At 43.9% G+C, this 17280-nt stretch overlaps 1 protein-coding gene across 3 annotated transcripts in view; it reads right to left on the minus strand.

The window, feature by feature from the left end:
- COL6A2 (collagen type VI alpha 2 chain) overlaps nucleotides 1-14738 on the minus strand; it is a 137267-nt gene extending 122529 nt beyond the window's left edge. For 2 of the 3 annotated variants that reach the window (XR_008374890.1, XM_053564674.1), the window contains exon 1: nucleotides 14588-14738. The gene's annotated coding sequence lies outside the window, so the exon portion shown is untranslated. Of the gene's footprint in view, nucleotides 1-14185; nucleotides 14285-14587 lie in introns of all 3 variants that reach the window. The other variant, XM_053564675.1, reaches the window with a different exon arrangement.
- Nucleotides 14739-17280: the final 2542 nt, after the last annotated feature.

Below are 17280 nucleotides of genomic sequence, written 5' to 3' on the forward strand. Positions count from 1 at the left end.
TGACTTGGTCAGGCTTCCTATTGGGTACCTGGTCCCCAGAATAAATGGATCCAGTCCTCTCTCTTTTTTTTGAGACAGTCTCAAGCTGTTGTTCTGTGTAGAGTGCCATAGTGTCACAGCTCACAGCAACCTCAAACTCTTGGGCTTAAGTGATTCTTTTGCCTCAGCCTCCGAAGTAGTTGGCACTACAGGAGCCCATCACAACACCCAGCTATTTTTTGTTGTTGTTGTTGCCATTGTTGCTTAGCAGGCCTGGGCTGGGTTTGAGCCCACCAGCCTCAGTGTATGTGGCTGGCGCCCTACCCACTGAGCTACAGTTCACAGCTGGAGGAGGCCATTGGGATGGACCCAGAACTGGTCTCGCTGTGCCTGCTGGCCAAGGTCCTTTAGCCACTGACTGGCTCCCAGGGGTGGGGCTGCCAGCAACTAGACTGAATGGGTACCAGAACCCAGTTAAAAACATGCAGTTGGGCGGTGCCTGTGGCTCAAAGGAGTAGGGTGTTGGCCCCATATGCAGAAGGTGGTGGGTTCAAACCCAGCCCCGGCCAAAAAATGCAAAACAAACAAACAAACAAAACCATGCAGTTATAGGAGGCAATGCAAAGTCAGCATGGGCACTGCCCTCTGCTCCGCACACATGTTCTTCAAGATGGCCAAAGGCCTACAGGAGTGGGAGACATCCTAGCTGGAATCAGGGCTGGGGCTGCCCAGGAGAGGGCCCTGGAAGGGTGCTGGCATTTCTATTAGGTCTTCTGTGGATGGGATGACCCAGGTCAGACCTGCCCAGCATAGGGTCTGGGAAGGAACAGAAGCATTGGAAAGTTCTTTCCCAAAGGCTGTGAATTCCTTCATATCTCTAAGGGCCAATGCTTCTCTGCTGCTTAACCTGTTTCAGAACATCAAAAGGTAACTTTCTTAATTCATTTTCAAACCTGGCACAACCAGAGACTAAAACTTGATAAATCCCTAGTTGTTGTACCCTTAGTTATACAGAAGCTTTTTGGTTTGATCGTGTTCTATTCATTTATTTCTGGTGTTGCTGCAGTTGCCAAGGGCATCTTTATAAAATTATTTCCCAGGCCAATGTTAATAATTTCTCCCACACTTTCTTCTAGAATTTTTATCATTTTGAGTCTAAAATTTAAATCTCTTATCCAGTGAGAGTCATTTTTTTGTAAGTGGTGAGAGGTGCAGTTCAAGGTTTAGTCTTCTACATGTGGCTAATCAGTTTTATTTTAATTTTATTATTAAATAGGGATTCTTTTCCCCAGCACATGCTTTTGTCTGCTATATCAAAGCTCAGATGGTGATATGTGACTGGTTTCACCTCTAGGTTCTGTGTTCTATTGCATAGGTCTGTGTCTCTATTTTTGTGCCAGTACCATGCTGTCTTGATCACTGTAAACTAGTAGTGTAACCTGAAACCTGGTAAAGTGATGCCTCCAGATTTGTTTTTATTTCTTAGGATTGCTTTGGTTATTTGGGTTTTTATCTGGTTCCATAAGAAATGAAGTACTATTTTTTCAAGTTCTTCAAAGTATGACATTAGTACTTTGATGGAGTTTGCATTAAATCGGTAGATCACTTTGGGTAGTTATGTACATTTTAACACTGTTGATTCTTCCCAGCCATAAGCACGGTTCTTTCATTTGTTAATGTCTTCTGCTATTTCTTTTCTCAGGGTTTTGTAGTTCTCTCTGTAAATATCCTTCACATCATTTGTTAGGTATATTACCAGGTATTTCTTTTCTTTCTTTTTCTTTTTTTTTTTTTAAGCTACCGTGAAGGGCATTATGACTTTGATTTGATTCTCAACTTGGCTGTTATTGGCATATATAAAGGTTACTGATTTGTGAACATTGATTTGTATGCTGAGACATTACTGTATTCCTTGATCACTTCCAAAAGTCTTGTGGTTGAATCCCTGAGTTTTCTAAGTATTAGATCGTATCATTAGTAAAGAGCAAGAGTTTGGCCTCCTCTGTCCCCATTTGAATACCCTTAATATCCTTCTCTTGCCTGATTGCATTGGCTAGGATTTCCAGAACTATGTTGAAGAGTAGTGGTGATAGTGAACATCCTTGTGTGGCTCCAGTTCTAAGTGGAAATGCTTTCAATTTTACTCCATTCAGTGTGATATTGGCTATGGTTTTTATTGTAGATGGCCTCTATGGTTTGACAAGTTGTCCATCTCTGCCTATTTTCTTAAGTGTACTTGTGAGAAAAGGAGGCTGAATTTTGTTGAATGCCTTTTCTGTGTCTATTGAGAGGATCACATGGTCTTTGTTTTTGCTTCTATTTATGTGGTAAATTTACATTTATAGATTTGAGTATGTTGAACCAATCTTGCTCTACCTGATCATGATGTATAATTTTTTTTTTTTTTTTTGTAGAGACAGAGTCTCACTACTTTATGGCCCTCAGTAGAGTGCCCTGGCATCAAACAGCTCACAGCAACCTCCAACTCCTGGGCTTAAGTGATCCTCCTGCCTCAGCCTCCGGAGTAGCTGGGACTACAGGCGCCCGCCACAACGCCCGGCTATTTTTTGGTTGCAGTTTGGCCGGGGCGGGTTTGAACCTGCCACCCTCGGTATATGGGGCCGGCGCCTTACCGACTGAGCCACAGTATAATTTTTTAAACATGTAGGATTTTATTGAATATTTTTGCATCGATGTTCATTAGGGATATTGGTTTGTAGTTTTTCTTTTTCTTCTTTTTTTGGCTGGGGCTGGGTATGAACCTGCTGTTTCTGGCATATGGGGCCCGCGCCCTCCTCCTTTGAGCCACAGGCTCTGCCCTGTAGTTTTTCTTTTTTTGTTGGGTCCTTTCCTGGTTTTAGTATCAGGGTTATATTTGCTTCATACAATGTGTTGGAGAAGGGTTTTGTCCTTCTCTGTTTTGGGATAGGTTCTGCAATATAGGTACTAGCTTCTCTTTGAAAGTTTGGTAGAATTCTGGTGTGAAACCATCTGGTCTAGGACTTTTCTTTTTTGGAAGAATTACTGATGCAATTTCAGTGCTTGATATTGGTGTGTTCAAAATTTCTAATTTTTTCTGTTTGAGTTTAGGGAGGTGGTATGATTCCAGGTATTGGTACACTTCCTCCATGTTTTCAAATTTCTGGGCATAGAGTTTTTTGTAGTAATTATTGAGGATCTTTTGTATCTTAGGGGTATCTGTTATTATTTCCCTTTCTTCATTTCTGATTGAGGTTATTAGAAATATTACTTTTCTGTTTCTAGTTAATCTGGGCAAAGGTTTATCTATTTTATTAATCTTTTCCAAGAATCAACTTTTTGTTTCACCAATCTTCTGAATGGTTCTTATATTCTTGATTTCATTTAATTCTGATTTAATTTTGGTTATTTCTTTTCTTCTATTAGTTTTGGGATTGGATTGTTCTTCCTTTTCTAGCTTCTTGAAATGGTTCATTAGGTTGTTGATGTGTTCTTTCTGTTTTTGAATATGGGCATTTAATGCGATAAATTGCCCTAGTAGGACTGCTTTTGCAGTATCTCACAGGTTTTGATAGCTTGTGGCTTCATTATCATTTTGTTTGAGAAATATAATGATTTCCTTACTAAGAGCATACAGACACTCTTCAGAATGGGAGAAGATATTTGCATGCATGCTGCAAACCTGACAAAGGGCAAAACCTGCAGAGAACTCAAACTAATCAATAAGAAAAGAACAAACAATCCTGGTTATAAGCGGGCAAAAGACATGAAGAGAATCTTCTCTTGAAGAAGACAGATGAATGGTCAACAAACACATGAAAAAATGCTCATTGTCCCCAATCATCAGAGAAATGCAAATCAAAACTACCCCAAGATATCACCTAACCCCAGTAAGAATAGCCCACACTACAAAGTCCCAAAGCTGCAGATACTGATGTGGGTGTGTAGAGAAGGGAACACTTTCACATTGCTGGTGGGATTGCACTAATATAGCCTCTATGCAGAGAAGTATGGACAATCCTCAAAGAGCTAAAACTGGACCTTTCATTTGATCCTATAATCTCATTACCCAGAATAAAAATAAATCATCTTACCATAAGGACAGTTGCACTAGAATGTTCACAGTGGCATAATTCACAATTGCCAAAATGTGGAATCACTTAAAGTGCCCATCAACTCATGAATGGATTAATAAACTGTGGCATATGCACACCATGGAATACTATTCAGCCATAAAAGATGGAGATTTTACATCTTTTATATTTACCTGGATGGAGTTGAAGAACATTCTTCTTAGTAAAGTGTCACAAGAATGGAAAAGCAAGTATCCAGGGTGGCGCCTGTGGCTCAAGGAGTAGGGCGCCGGTCCCATATGCCGGAGGTGGCGGGTTCAAACCCAGCCCTGGCCAAAAACCACAAAAAAAAAAAAAAAAAAAAAAAAAGAAAAGCAAGTATCCAATGTATGCAATACTAATATGAAACCAATATATAAACAACCACACCCCCACATGAGAGAAAAAAAAAATTAAATTAAAGGAGGGACGGAAAGAGAAAGCGGGGATTGGTAAGCTCTCAGGTAGTGGATAACATGTAAAGGGTATACAGCACATCCCCTGGGTGAAGGGCTCCACTTGTAACTTTAACTTTACCTAACAAATGCAAACAATGTAACCTCATCATTAATCCTCATATTAATCTGAAATTTAAAAAAAGGAAATCCCTACAAGTAACTCTATAAATACTGCTTTTAGATATAGTTACAAAAATTCTAACTCATATTAGAAAATAAAATCCAGTAGCATATTAAGAACCCGCTATACTAGAACTAAGGTGAAGACGGTTAAGAATACAATGATTTAACAAACATTAGGAAATATGTTAATGTAAGTTACAAATAAAAGGAGAAAAATATGTAATTGATTTAATACATCCCCCAAATACCCATTTCTCTTCCTCCTTCCTTTTCTTCCAACACCTGGCTATTTTTTTGTTGCAGTTGCCTGGGTGTATGTGGCTGGAGCTGTAACCACTGTGCTATGGGTGCCGAGCCCCAAATTCATTTCTAATTAAGAAAAAATAAAACCAGACAAGGCAAAATCTCATAAGAAACTTAGGAGTAGAATTAACATTTCAAATCAACAGCTAACATTGTTAACACAAAAACTAAAATAGTGTTTCTTATTTTTGTGGATCATGGACGCCTTTAAGAACCTTGACAATTTCTCCTGACACAAATCCACAGATACCCTTGTACAGAACTCATATCCCTGGATTGAGGGGTTCCATTCATAGTTCTGACCTTGGGTTAAAGACTTTTGTACTAGAAGAAAGTCTGTTGGAGTATATACACAGCAGGCAGAGAGTGCCGAGGTCACCGTACTACACAGGGTTGTGCTGGAAGCCAATGCAATGTGACCATGCAGAGAAACAAAGTGTAAACGCTGCAAAAGGGACAAAACTGTCCTTATTAAAGGTAGGATTGTGTACTTAGAAAATCCAAGAAAATCTAACAACCAATTAGGAAAATGTTGCGGGACAAATACTGTTAACATGAGTAAGAAAAACAACATAAAAACCCAAGGAATAAACTTAATAAGAATGTGCAGGATTACAGAAAAAAACTCAATTTTTTTGAGCAACACATTGGAGAGAAAAACCCTGGTTTTTGGATGAGAAGTCATCCATATTTCTTAAACTGATATTTTAAAATATCAGTTATTTCTAATAGAATGAAATTTTAAATTAAAATATCCAAGAAAAAATTTTGCTTTTTTGATGGTAGGAATTGTTAGAATGAACCTAAATTTTACCTAGAAGAATAAGTATGAATAGCAGAGGAAAAAAAATAAAGGATTGATGAGAAAACATACACTATAAAGTGCACACAATACAATAAAATTGCAATTTTGGGTTTTGGTTCTGGGACAGGGCCAGACGACCACACAGCAATGGGCACAAAACATACAAGAATGTGGGGAAAGTTGTTGCCTTTCAGAGTGGTAGAAGCGGGCTGGGGTAAGGGAGCACATGTGACTAGAAATAAAGGTAATCACACCACCTCCCATGGTGAACCCAAATAAATTCCAGAAGAAGTATCCGAGTGCAAAAAAACCCCCCCAAAAACAAAAAACACAAGACAAAATGTCTTCGAAGAAAACAATGCACAGAATGACAATGAAAAATCATCTGTAATTATTCTGTTCCAGATACTGTCCTATATCCCTTCATTGAACACAACAGCCCTTAGACATAGGTACCGCTATCATCCCCATTCCCTACATGAGGAAACTGAGGCCCACCCACTATAGGTAACCTCTCCAAGATGTTCAGCTAATACCTGAGGTCTGAGCCCAGGCAGTGTGGGTTTATGTCTGCACTACTGATACCAGGCTTCTACATATGACCATCGTTACAACAAAAGCAACATGACCAGAGTAGAAACTAGAAGTGGCAGGCAACAGTCTGCCCGGTGTGTGATCAAGACTTTGCATCCATAAGACATAAAAATTTTGATGGTTTTTTATTAGGTACACTAATATTTATATTTGTGATATCTTTTTGCTATATTGAGCCTTTTGTTGATGTATACTATCCCTCTTTTTCTCCTGTAACCATTTTGTATTTGTTGTCTAAAATTAGTATAGCCATCCCTGCTCTCCTTTTGGTTATTATTTGCATGGAATAATGATCATCCTTTCACTGTCATCCTAACCTATTTATATCTTTGGATCTAAAGTCAGTCTCTTTCTCTCTTTTTTAAGATAATTTTATTTATTTATTTATTATTATTAAATCATAGCTGTGTACATTAATGCAATCATGGGGCACCATACACTGGTTTATACCACACATATACCATTTGACATATTTTCATCACACTGGTTAACATAGCCTTCCTGGCATTTTCTTAGTTATTGTGTTAAGACATTTACATTCTACATTTAGTAAGTTTCACATGTACCCTTGTAAGATGCACCATAGGTGTGATCCCACCAATCACCCTTCCTCCACCCATCCTCCCCCTTCCACTCCCCTCTCTCTCCCCCTTTCCCATATTTAAAGTCCATTCTCTTTTTTTTTTTTTTTTTTGTGGTTTTTGGCCGGGGCTAGGTTTGAACCTGCCACCTCCGGCATATGGGACCGGCACCCTACTCCTTGAGCCACAGGCGCCGCCCAAAGTCCAGTCTCTTGTGGAGAACATATAGTTGGACTGTTTTTTAAAATCCATTCTGTCAATCTCTGTCTTTTGATTGTAGTGTTTAATCTATTTACATTTAAAGTAATTACTAGGCTCGGCGCCTGTGGCTCAAGCAGCTAAGGCATCAGCCACATACACCTGAGCTGGCAGGTTTGAATCCAGCTCCAAATCTAGCCTGCCAAACAACAATGATGGCTGCAACCAAAAAATAGCTGGGTGTTGTGGTAGGGGCCAGTAGTCCCAGCTACTTGGGAAGCAGAGGCAGGAGAATTGCTTGAGCCCAGGAGTTAGAGGTTGCTGTGAGCTGTGATGCCACCGCACTCTACCCAGGGTGACAGCTTGAGGCTCTGTCTCAAAAAAAAAGTAATTACTAATAAAGAGGGACTTCTTTTTGTTTTACATTAGTCTTCTATATGCCTTAATAAATTTTTGTTCTTGATTTCCTACATTACTATCTTCTTTTGTGTTTAGTTGACTTTTTGAGAGTGAAACATCTAAATGCCTTCCTTTCTCTCTTTTTATTTTTGAGGCAGAGTCTCAAGCTGTTGCCCTGGGTAGAGTGCCATGGCGTCATAGCTCATAGCAACCTCCAACTTGGGCTCAAGGGAACCTCTTGCCTCAGTTTTTCTATTTTTAGTAGAGACAGGGTCTTGCTCTTGCTCAGGCTGGTCTCGAACCTATGAACTCAAGCCACTCAACTCGGCCTCCCAGAGTGCTAGGATTACAGGTGTGAGCCACTGCACCTGGCCAATACCTTCCTTTCTCATTTCCTTTTGTATTTGTTCTTTATTTTCTTTGTGGTTATCAGGAAGATTACATTTAACATCCTAAAATTATAATAGTCTAAACTTATAACAGCTTAACTTTGATAGGATACAAAAACTCTCCTTTAATTTAAAGGTTCCCAACCTTTTCAGTTACTGATGCCACAGAATTACATATTTGTATACTGTCTGCCCCCAAACATAAGGTAATATTAATTTTAATTCATTAGTTTTGTAAATTATATGGGAAACAAAACAGAATTACTAATCAAAGTTACAATAATACTAGCATTTAAACTAAGAGTTGTTTTTAAAAAATGTATTATTTCTTAAATCACATAGAAAACAAAAAAGGGAGTTACACAATATCATTATAATACTAGCTTTTATAATTGCCCATGTATTTACTTTTACCATGATCTTTATTTTTTCATATAACTTTGAGTTAGTGTCTAACATACTTTCATTTCAACATGCAGGACTCCTTTAGCATTTCTTAGAGGGCAGGTCTAGTGGTAATGAACACTCACAGCTTTCATTTATCTGGGAATATCTTAATTTCTCCCTTATACTTAAAGTCTATTTTTGGTGGATGGATATAGGCTTCTTGGTTGGTAGTTTTTTTCCTTTTGGCACTTTGAATATATTGGCCTACTACCTCTGGCCTTCAAAGTTTCTGAGAATCTCTTGCATGTGATGAGTCATTCAGACTTGCTGCTTTCAAGTCTTTTGTCTTTTTGACAGTTTGATTATAATGTTTCATTGTGAGTCTCTTTGAGTTCATCCTATTTGGAGTTTGTTGAGCTCCTTTGAGGTTTATGTTCATTCTATTTCTCAAATTTGGAAAGTTTTTAGCCATAATGTCTTCAAATATATTCTCTGCACCTTTCACTGTCTTCTCTGGGACTCTACAATGTGTATGTTGGTTCACTTAGGTCTCATAGGTCTTGTTCACTTTTCTTTAATATTTTTCTTTCTGTTCCTCAGACTGGATGATTTCCATCATCCTATCTTCAAATTCACTGATTCTTTATTCTGCCTACTCAAATCTGCCTTTGAATTCCTCTAGTGAATTTTAAATTTCAGTTATTGTACTTTTTAGCTCTAAAATTTCCTTTTTGTTTTTTTATATTTTATAGTTTTTTATTGACATTTCCATTTTTTCATATATAGTTTTTTTGACTTTCTTCACACCTTCCCTGAGTTCTTTAAGCATGTTTAATGTAGTCTTTTAAAATCTTTGTCTAGTAGAGCCACCATTAAGTCTTTTTCAGTGACAGTTTCTGTTGTCCACCCTCCCCCCCCACTCTATTGGAATACTGAGCATTTGAATATAATAAGGTGGCAACTCTATAAATCAGAATATCTCCCTTCCCCAGGGTTTTCTGATTTTTTTTTTCGAACATCTTTTTGATTGTTGTAGGCTTTCTCTGTGCTAAGGGTAAGCATAAAGTGTAAATTTAAGGTCTTCTCAGGTCTTTTCTGAGCCTGTGCTTTTCCCTGGCTATGTGCAATGAGACTTTCTGCTCTCCTCTATATATGTGGCTGCTTTTGAATGTGCTAGTCTCTGATGTCTGGCTTCCTCAAATTACTAAAATCATAAATGAAAATGGTGGCATTACTACCAATTGTACAGAAATAAAAAGGACTGCATGAGAATACTATAAGCAATTGTATGCCAACAATTTGGATAACCTAGATGTAGCAAATTCCCAGAAGCCTCAAATGACCAAACACTGAAGAAATAGAAAATCTGAATACATAGTCAATAGAAAATATGATAACTGGTAAGGAGATAGAACCCATAATTAGGAATCTCCCAACAAAGAAAACCCCTGGACCTAATGGCGTCACTGGTGAATTCTACTAAATAAAGAAAACGAACACCAAAATCTCTCAAATTTTATTATCCAGCTCATTCCTGTGAAACCAGCAATATCTTAATGCCAAAGCCAGACATATACTACAAGAGAAGAAAACTGTAGATCAATATCCCTTTGGAACATTGATACAAAAATTCTCAACAAAATACTACCAAACTGAATTCAGTTAAATCATTTAATTAAATGAATTATACACCATGACCAAGTGGGATTTGTTTATGGAATGCAAGTATAGTTCAATATACAAAACTCAGTCAATAAAATACACATTAACAGAATGAAGGAGGAAAAAACCCCACATGATCATCTCAATTGGTAAAGAAAAAACATTGGACAGAATTTAACACCCTCTCAAGATAAAGCACTCAACAAACTAAGAATAGAAGAAAGCTACCTCAACATAATAAAGAACCACTTTATATGAAAAACTCATAACAAACATTATATTCAGTTGTGAAAAACTGAAAGCTTTTCCCATAAGGTCAGAAACAGGCAAGGAAGCTTGCTTTCACCACTTTTATTCAGCATAGTACCAGAAGTGCTAGCCAGAGCAACTGTGCAAGAAAAAGAAATAAAAACCATTCAAATTGCAAAGGAAGAAGTAAAATTGTCTGTGATGGTATGATCTTACATGTAGAAAACCCTAAAGATTCCACAAAACTGTTACAACTAATAAATTTATCAAAGTAGCAGGATACAAAATCAACACACAAAAATCAGTAGCGTTTCTACCCACTAACAATAATCCAAACAGGAAATTAAGAAATCAATTCAATTTATTACAGTATCAAAAAGAATAAAATACTTAAAAGTTAACTTAGGAGGTGAAAGACTTATACAATGAACATTACAAAACATTCTTTTTTTTTTTTTTTTTTTTTTGTGGTTTTTGGCTGGGGCTGGGTTTGAACCCGCCACCTCCGGCATACGGGACCAGAGCCCTACTCCTTGAGCCACAGGCGCCGCCCCTACAAAACATTCTTGAAAGAAATTAAAGAATTCCTAAGAAAAGACATCCATATTCATCGATTGTAACTTAATATTGTTAAGATGTCAATACTACCCAAATTGATCTCAGATTTAATGCAATCCCAAGCAAAATCCCTGTGAGTTTTTGGCAGAAAAAACCCATCCTAAAATTCATATGGAATCTCAAGACATGGAAATGGCAAAATGGTCTTGAAAGAAAAGAGCAGAGCTGGAGGACTCCCACATCCTGATTTCAAAACATATTGGAGAGGGATAATGACCAACAGTGTGGTCCCAGCATAAGGACAGATATATAGACCAAGGGGATAGAGTAGAGAGCCCAGAAATGAACCCTTGTGTATATAGATAGTGAAATGATTTTTAACAAGAGTGCTGAGACCATTCAATATAGAAAAGACAGTCTTTTCAACAAATGGTGCTGGGAAAACTAGATATCCCCTTGCAAAAGAATGAAGTTAGACCCTCACCTAACACCATATACAAAAATTAAAATGGATCCATAACTTAAATGTGAGACTTAAAACTTCAAAACCTTAGAAGAAAACATGGGGCAGTAACTTCACGGCATTGGATTTGGTATTGATTTCTTGGATATAGTAACAAAGGTATAGGCAACAAAAGAAAAAAACAGATAAAGTGGGCTGCATCAAAATCTAAAACTTTTTTTGCATCAAAGGACACTTATCAATAGAGTAGAAAGGCAGCCTAGAGAACAGGAGAAAGCACCTGCAGATCATGCAACTGATGAGGGATTGATATCCACAGCACAGAGAGAATGCCTAAAACTCAATCACCAAAAAGGCAAAAAACAAACCCAAACAAACGATCTGATTCAAAAATGGGCAAAGGAATTAAATACACATTTTTCTAAGAAGATATACAAATGACCCAATAAAGCATGTGAAAGATGTTCCACATCACTAATCATTAGGAAAACAAAAATGAAAACTATGATGAAATACCACCTCACACTGATTAGAATGGCTACTACCAAAAAAATCCAGAAAATAACAAGTGTTGATGAAGATAAGGAGAAATTGGGACTTATGTGCTCTTTTGGTGGGAATGTAAAATGGTATTGTAACTGTGGAAAACAGTAAGGTGATAGATTGAAAAATTAAAAATAGAATTACCAAATGATCCAGTTAATTACTGAGTATATTCAAAAGAAGTGAAAGTGGGATCTCAAAGAGATTAAGTGTACACCTGCATTCACAGCAGCATCACACACAGCGGCTAAAACATGAATGCAGCCCAGTGTCCAGCGACAGATGAGGGGATAACAAAATGGAGTACAGACACACAATGGAATGTTATTCAGCTTCAAAAAGGAAGGAAAGTCTGACACATATTACAACCGGGATGAACCTGAAGGACATTATGCTACATGAAATAAGCCAGTCACAAACGGACAAATATTATATGATGCCTCTTCTGTGAGTCACCTAGTGTAGCCGATTCATGGAGGAAAAAAGTAGAGTGGCCAGTGCCAGAGCCTTGAGGAGTGGAAGGGAGTGTTAGTGTTTCATTGATTTAAGTTTTGCAAATGAAGAGAGTTCTGGAGATGGACAGGGAGATGTTGCATAACAGTGTGGGTGTACTTAGTATCACTGAACCGTGTGACACTTTAAAATAGTTAAGAAAGTAAATTTTATGTTGTGTGTATTTTGCCACAATAACAAATCTGGGGAAGAAAAAGCTCTAGCAAATCAGTAAAAATGATCACCTGTTGGGAACATGGGACCATCACAGCCAGGCAAGTTATGTTAAAACTACAAGTCAGAGAGCAAATAACATCCAGAATACCAAAGACATTCTGGAGAAACTCACAATGAGGTATGATCTTCAACTATGAAATGGGCAAAAAGAGAAAAAAAAAAATACAGCGATACTGTCTATCGTGGAGAACACCAGGGCCCTTCTCCAGTTCTCTGGTGCGCGTCTGAAAGTGGGCTTGAAAAACTGTTAACTTTTCAGACCTTCAGACTCAGAATCTGCTCTTCCGAGAGAGCTTCCTGAAAGCTGGGGTCCCCTCACTACCCACCACAACACCCTGCAGCTGTCTGGGCAGGATGTTGGTGCTTTGACATCCACGGCAGGGCCAGTGCAGAACTGGACCCAAGACCCTGCCTGCTTGAGGGTGTGTGTGCCCCACACCACGGTCCCCAGGCTTTGTACACACATGCCAAAGAGGCCACAAGAGGGACCAATTTATCAAAATGTGAGCCGTACTTACAAGGAAAGAATCCATCTGTTTTTCTTAAAATAATCACGAAAGCTATGTTTCCTCAGCCTTTTTATAAAGCATTTGGTGGCTGTGAACAGCCTTGTTGATGTTGGGAGTAGACCCTGTTAGGTAGGAGGCGCATGCTTTTAAGCCTGACCTTGTTCTACAGATGAGAAAACTGAGGCCTGGTGCCCCTGCAGAGGCCCTGGCTCCTCCTCCATCTGAGGGCCGCACTGGTCTCCACAGTTCTCCCACCCTCACTCCAACAGAGCTGCCCTGTTCAGTGTATCCCCACTGGCGTGGACTGCGCTGCCTGGCATAATAACCCATGCTCCATCTGATAAGGTAGTGAGGTGGCACGAGCCTGGACTTTCCTACTGGACGTTCCCTTCTCTGATGCTTCCACAGCAAGTACCCCAGGGACAGCCCAAACCTGCTGGGGTCTTCACGGGGTTTCCCAGCATAGGGTTTTAAAAATTAAAAAAAAAAAAAGCAGCAGTGGAATCTGTGGCTCTCAAGCCTCCTTTTTTTTTCAGTGTCACTAAAGTGAAGATTCTTTTCTTCAGAGACACTTCGCAGAGTGTGGGGCTAGAGCCTGCCGAACCTCGTCCTGGGTACAGGGTTCGCTGTTCCTAGTGGGCTGTGACCCGGCTGCACACCCAGGGCTCCACACGGCAGCTGCAGAGACCAGGCCCTGTGAGTGCCTGGCTCCTGGGGGTCCCCAGCTCCTGGAGTCCTCGAGCGGGTGTGGGCTGTGGGCACTATCAACCTGGTCCCCACCTCACTGAGGGGGCCCCCTTACTCTGCCCATGAGCAGACTCTGGGGTCTGGAGGATGGCGGTGGAGGGGATCCAGCCATGAGGAGGAGGAAGTGATGGGGGATGGGGGTACGACCCAGTTCCCCTCCCTCTCATGGCATCAAGGACCCTCCTGCCCGGCAGAACTCTGTCTGGCCTCTCCAGGGAAGAGCCTGCCGGCCCAGTACCAGCACCACCGGAGACCCTGCGTCCAGTTCCAAGTTAAAGAGCAGGTTGCCCCCATTTCGCGGGAAATTTCCTTTAGGCCAGAGGGGAAACCAAACCCCGCAGGCGCCTGAGGCCCGAGTACAGACGCCTGAGGCTGCGCCCCCACCCGGCCAGTCCCCAGAGCGGCGGAGCCTCCGCGCCCAGTTCAGCAGAGGGAGCCTCTCCGCGATCAGACGGCGCGGCGCGGCACGTACTGTCGGCTCGGCTGATTGCTGGCTGTTGGGGACAGCAGCACACACCTGAGGCGCGGATGATGGGGGGTTGAGCTGAGCGCGGGCCACGCGGCCGAAGTGGAGAGCCACAAAAGCGGGCGTGGCCCCCAGCCTCCCGGGGTTGAAAATCCGGTACTCAGGGGACCGCCCAGTCCCACGCGGCGGCCCCGCCGTCCCTGGCCTGCCTGGAGTCGCGCTTCCCCGACCCCCGCATTTCGGCGCTCTGGGGTCAGGACTTGCGGACCCGACGCCTAGGCAGTTCCCCGGGCTCAGCCACGTCCCCGACGGCGGGTGCCCGGGGTCTGACCGGGGGGTGAGAGGGACGCTTACCCGATCGCGGAGAGCGCGCGTCGGGCGTCCCCGCTGGACACGTCGCAGGAGCTCGGAGTCCTGACGGCCCGAGACACGGGCGCCTAGTGGGCCGGAGGGAGGGGACCGCGACAGGGGCCGCCCACTTTATACCCCCAGCCCCGCCCGCCACGGGTGCGTCGGGACCAAGCGGCCACCGGGAGGCGCTGCGGCCCTTCCGATGGGCCTGGCAGGGGCGGAGGACCAGCGGGACCGGAGGGGGAGAGAGGGTTGGGAGGGGAGACTGCGGGGGTGGGGGGGAGCGGGAGGAGTGGGTCGCGAGCCAGGTGTGGGACGCTCGGGAAGGATGGAGGGGGAAGGGGGCCGGTGGGGTGGGGTGACTGGGTGGGGCATGGGAGGAAGCGGAGGGGCCCGGGAAGGGCCGGCAGGAGGCAGGGTGGCGGCCGGCAGCGGCGGCCCGGGCGGAGCACCCGCCACCTCTCTGCAAAATAGTACTGGGAGAAGTTGGGTTGCGCCCAGCCCTTGCCCATCCTCACCGTCTCCGATTTCATGACTCGGCCTGGCTGCCCCTCGCCCCCTCCCCACTTCCTGGAAATCCTGGCTATGAACCCTGTCTACTCCGGACCTGGACCTAGGACATTGGGGAGCGCGCCCTGCTCGAGGCCCACCCCCTCGCTCCAGACACCCACGAACACCGCCCCGCCGTCAGAACGTGTTGTGGGCTTCCTCTGCCGTGTACTGGCTCTGCGTACATATACCGGCCACCTGCACAGGCCGGGGGCTCCTAGGGAGGGAGAGATGCCCTCGGAGATGAGGGCCAGGTGGGCCTAAGGTGCTGCGGGGGCAGGCCAGGGCCTGGCGATGCTGGCCACACCATCCTTTGGTCCATGAACTGGGCCTGGCGCTGGGCCATGGGGCCATGGGGCCATTGGCTGTCCCTGAGCCCGGCCAGGCAGGATGAGAAGGGGTCCTTGACAAGGTAGGGGTGAGCAGGTAGTGTTTGGGATTCTCATTTCCCACCAAATTTAGTCCTTGAAGGGGGCGAGGTGGCCAGGTGGTGCGGCTCCAGCTCCACTGAGCAGTTGTGCAAATCTCTGCTGTAACCCCTTCCCTGGGAGGGGAGACCCTGACATCTGAGTCACCTGTGCCCCAGAAGGTGGCCTCCCTACGGGAAACTCTCCCGTCTTTAGACCCATCCCCCTCCACCATCACTTTCCATCTGTATTTCTCCCCTGACCTGATGGTAAGGGGCTGAGGGCAGGGGTCTGTGGAGCTGCCTTTGTGTTCTCACCAGATGCTGAGGGAACAACTTCCCAGTCTAAGGAGGGAAAATGGCACCGTGGAGCTGCTGGACAGTACATCGGGAGCTTGTCCCCCAACACCCCTGCCTGCCGTCCAAGGATCTGTGAGGCCTGACCTGGCCCCTGCACAGGAGTGCATGCCTCCCCCCCAGCTCCTGCTGTCAGGGACTCTCTGCCTCCAGCTGTGGTCCTCCCCTCCTCTCCTCTGCCACAGCTGCCTTTTGAGGGATGCTGGGTGCATGGGGCCAGGGGTGTTAAAGGAGATGGGGTGGGAGTGCTCCACGTCCAAGCGTGGCATGTGTGTGCATCTCTGCATGTGTGAGTGTGGGAGTGAGTCACGTGCAAGGATGGCATGTATGTGCATCTGTGCACGTGTAAGTGTGCCAGCCATATGCAAGCATGGCAGGTGTGTGCATCTGTGCATGTGTGAGTGTGCCAGCCAAGTCGTTGCTGGAAACACAAGGCTCAGGGTGCTTCTGCTAGAGCACAGTTGACCTGGGCCCTGGCATGCTCTTCTGGGTCCACCTGGGTTATTCCCAGGGGACAAACACAGGCGTGTTACCACAGGACCTGGATCCTTTAAGGGATTACTTTCACACCAGGTGTCCCCTCAGCCTGCCCAGTATGGTCTGGGAAGGTGCTGCAGGCCAAGGCTCCTGCTTTTGCCTCCTTCTTCCCTGACCTTCATGGGGTCTTGCCAGTGGTCTAAGGCCCCTCCCATCATCTTGGAATTGTATCCTTCACGGGCCCTGATAAATCTTTAGTTGCATCTCGTCCAGTGGTGGCACCAGCTTCTTGGAGGACCCAATGAACACAAGTAGTGCAGGGGTGGTGAGGATGTCATCACCATGATGTGGGGGCACAGGGACTCTCTGGTACAAGGCAGAAGCCCAGTTGTTAAAGATTTTACCAGGACTGGCTTGGGGACTTGTCCTAATGGAAGGGACTCCTGGAGAGGGTGGTGGTTGGGCTGGTCACTCTGAGTTGCACTGTTGGCCTGTAGAGGATAAGGGGACACTGAACGGGTAGTGAGCCAGCCGTGCTGCTTGGGCTCAGTGTAAGAACCTGTTTGGCTAAGAAGAAATCCCATCTCCTCAGTGGAAGAGCTGATGTGGCTGAGCTGTGGGCTGGAGATGCTGAGGACTTCTTAGTTCTAGGCATGGCTGAGGCTTGGCCAAGTCTGGTCTGTGTAAAGGAAGGACCCTGGCTGGGGATATCTGGGGCCCTAAAACATGGGCTGGGGTGTCTGAGAGAAGCCCTGAGGATGTGGCCATTTGGCCTGTCCTCCCCTTGTAAGCCAGCACCTTCTCTGTGATGGGGGACACTGCAGGGGCCCCACAAGGCAGCAGGTATCCTCTGGGCTGCCCCACCTCATCTCCTGACTGTCAGACTGATGACAAAGGGGAATCCAGT

Source organism: Nycticebus coucang, chromosome 16 (assembly GCF_027406575.1).
Source record: "Nycticebus coucang isolate mNycCou1 chromosome 16, mNycCou1.pri, whole genome shotgun sequence".
Taxonomy (NCBI): domain Eukaryota; kingdom Metazoa; phylum Chordata; class Mammalia; order Primates; family Lorisidae; genus Nycticebus; species Nycticebus coucang.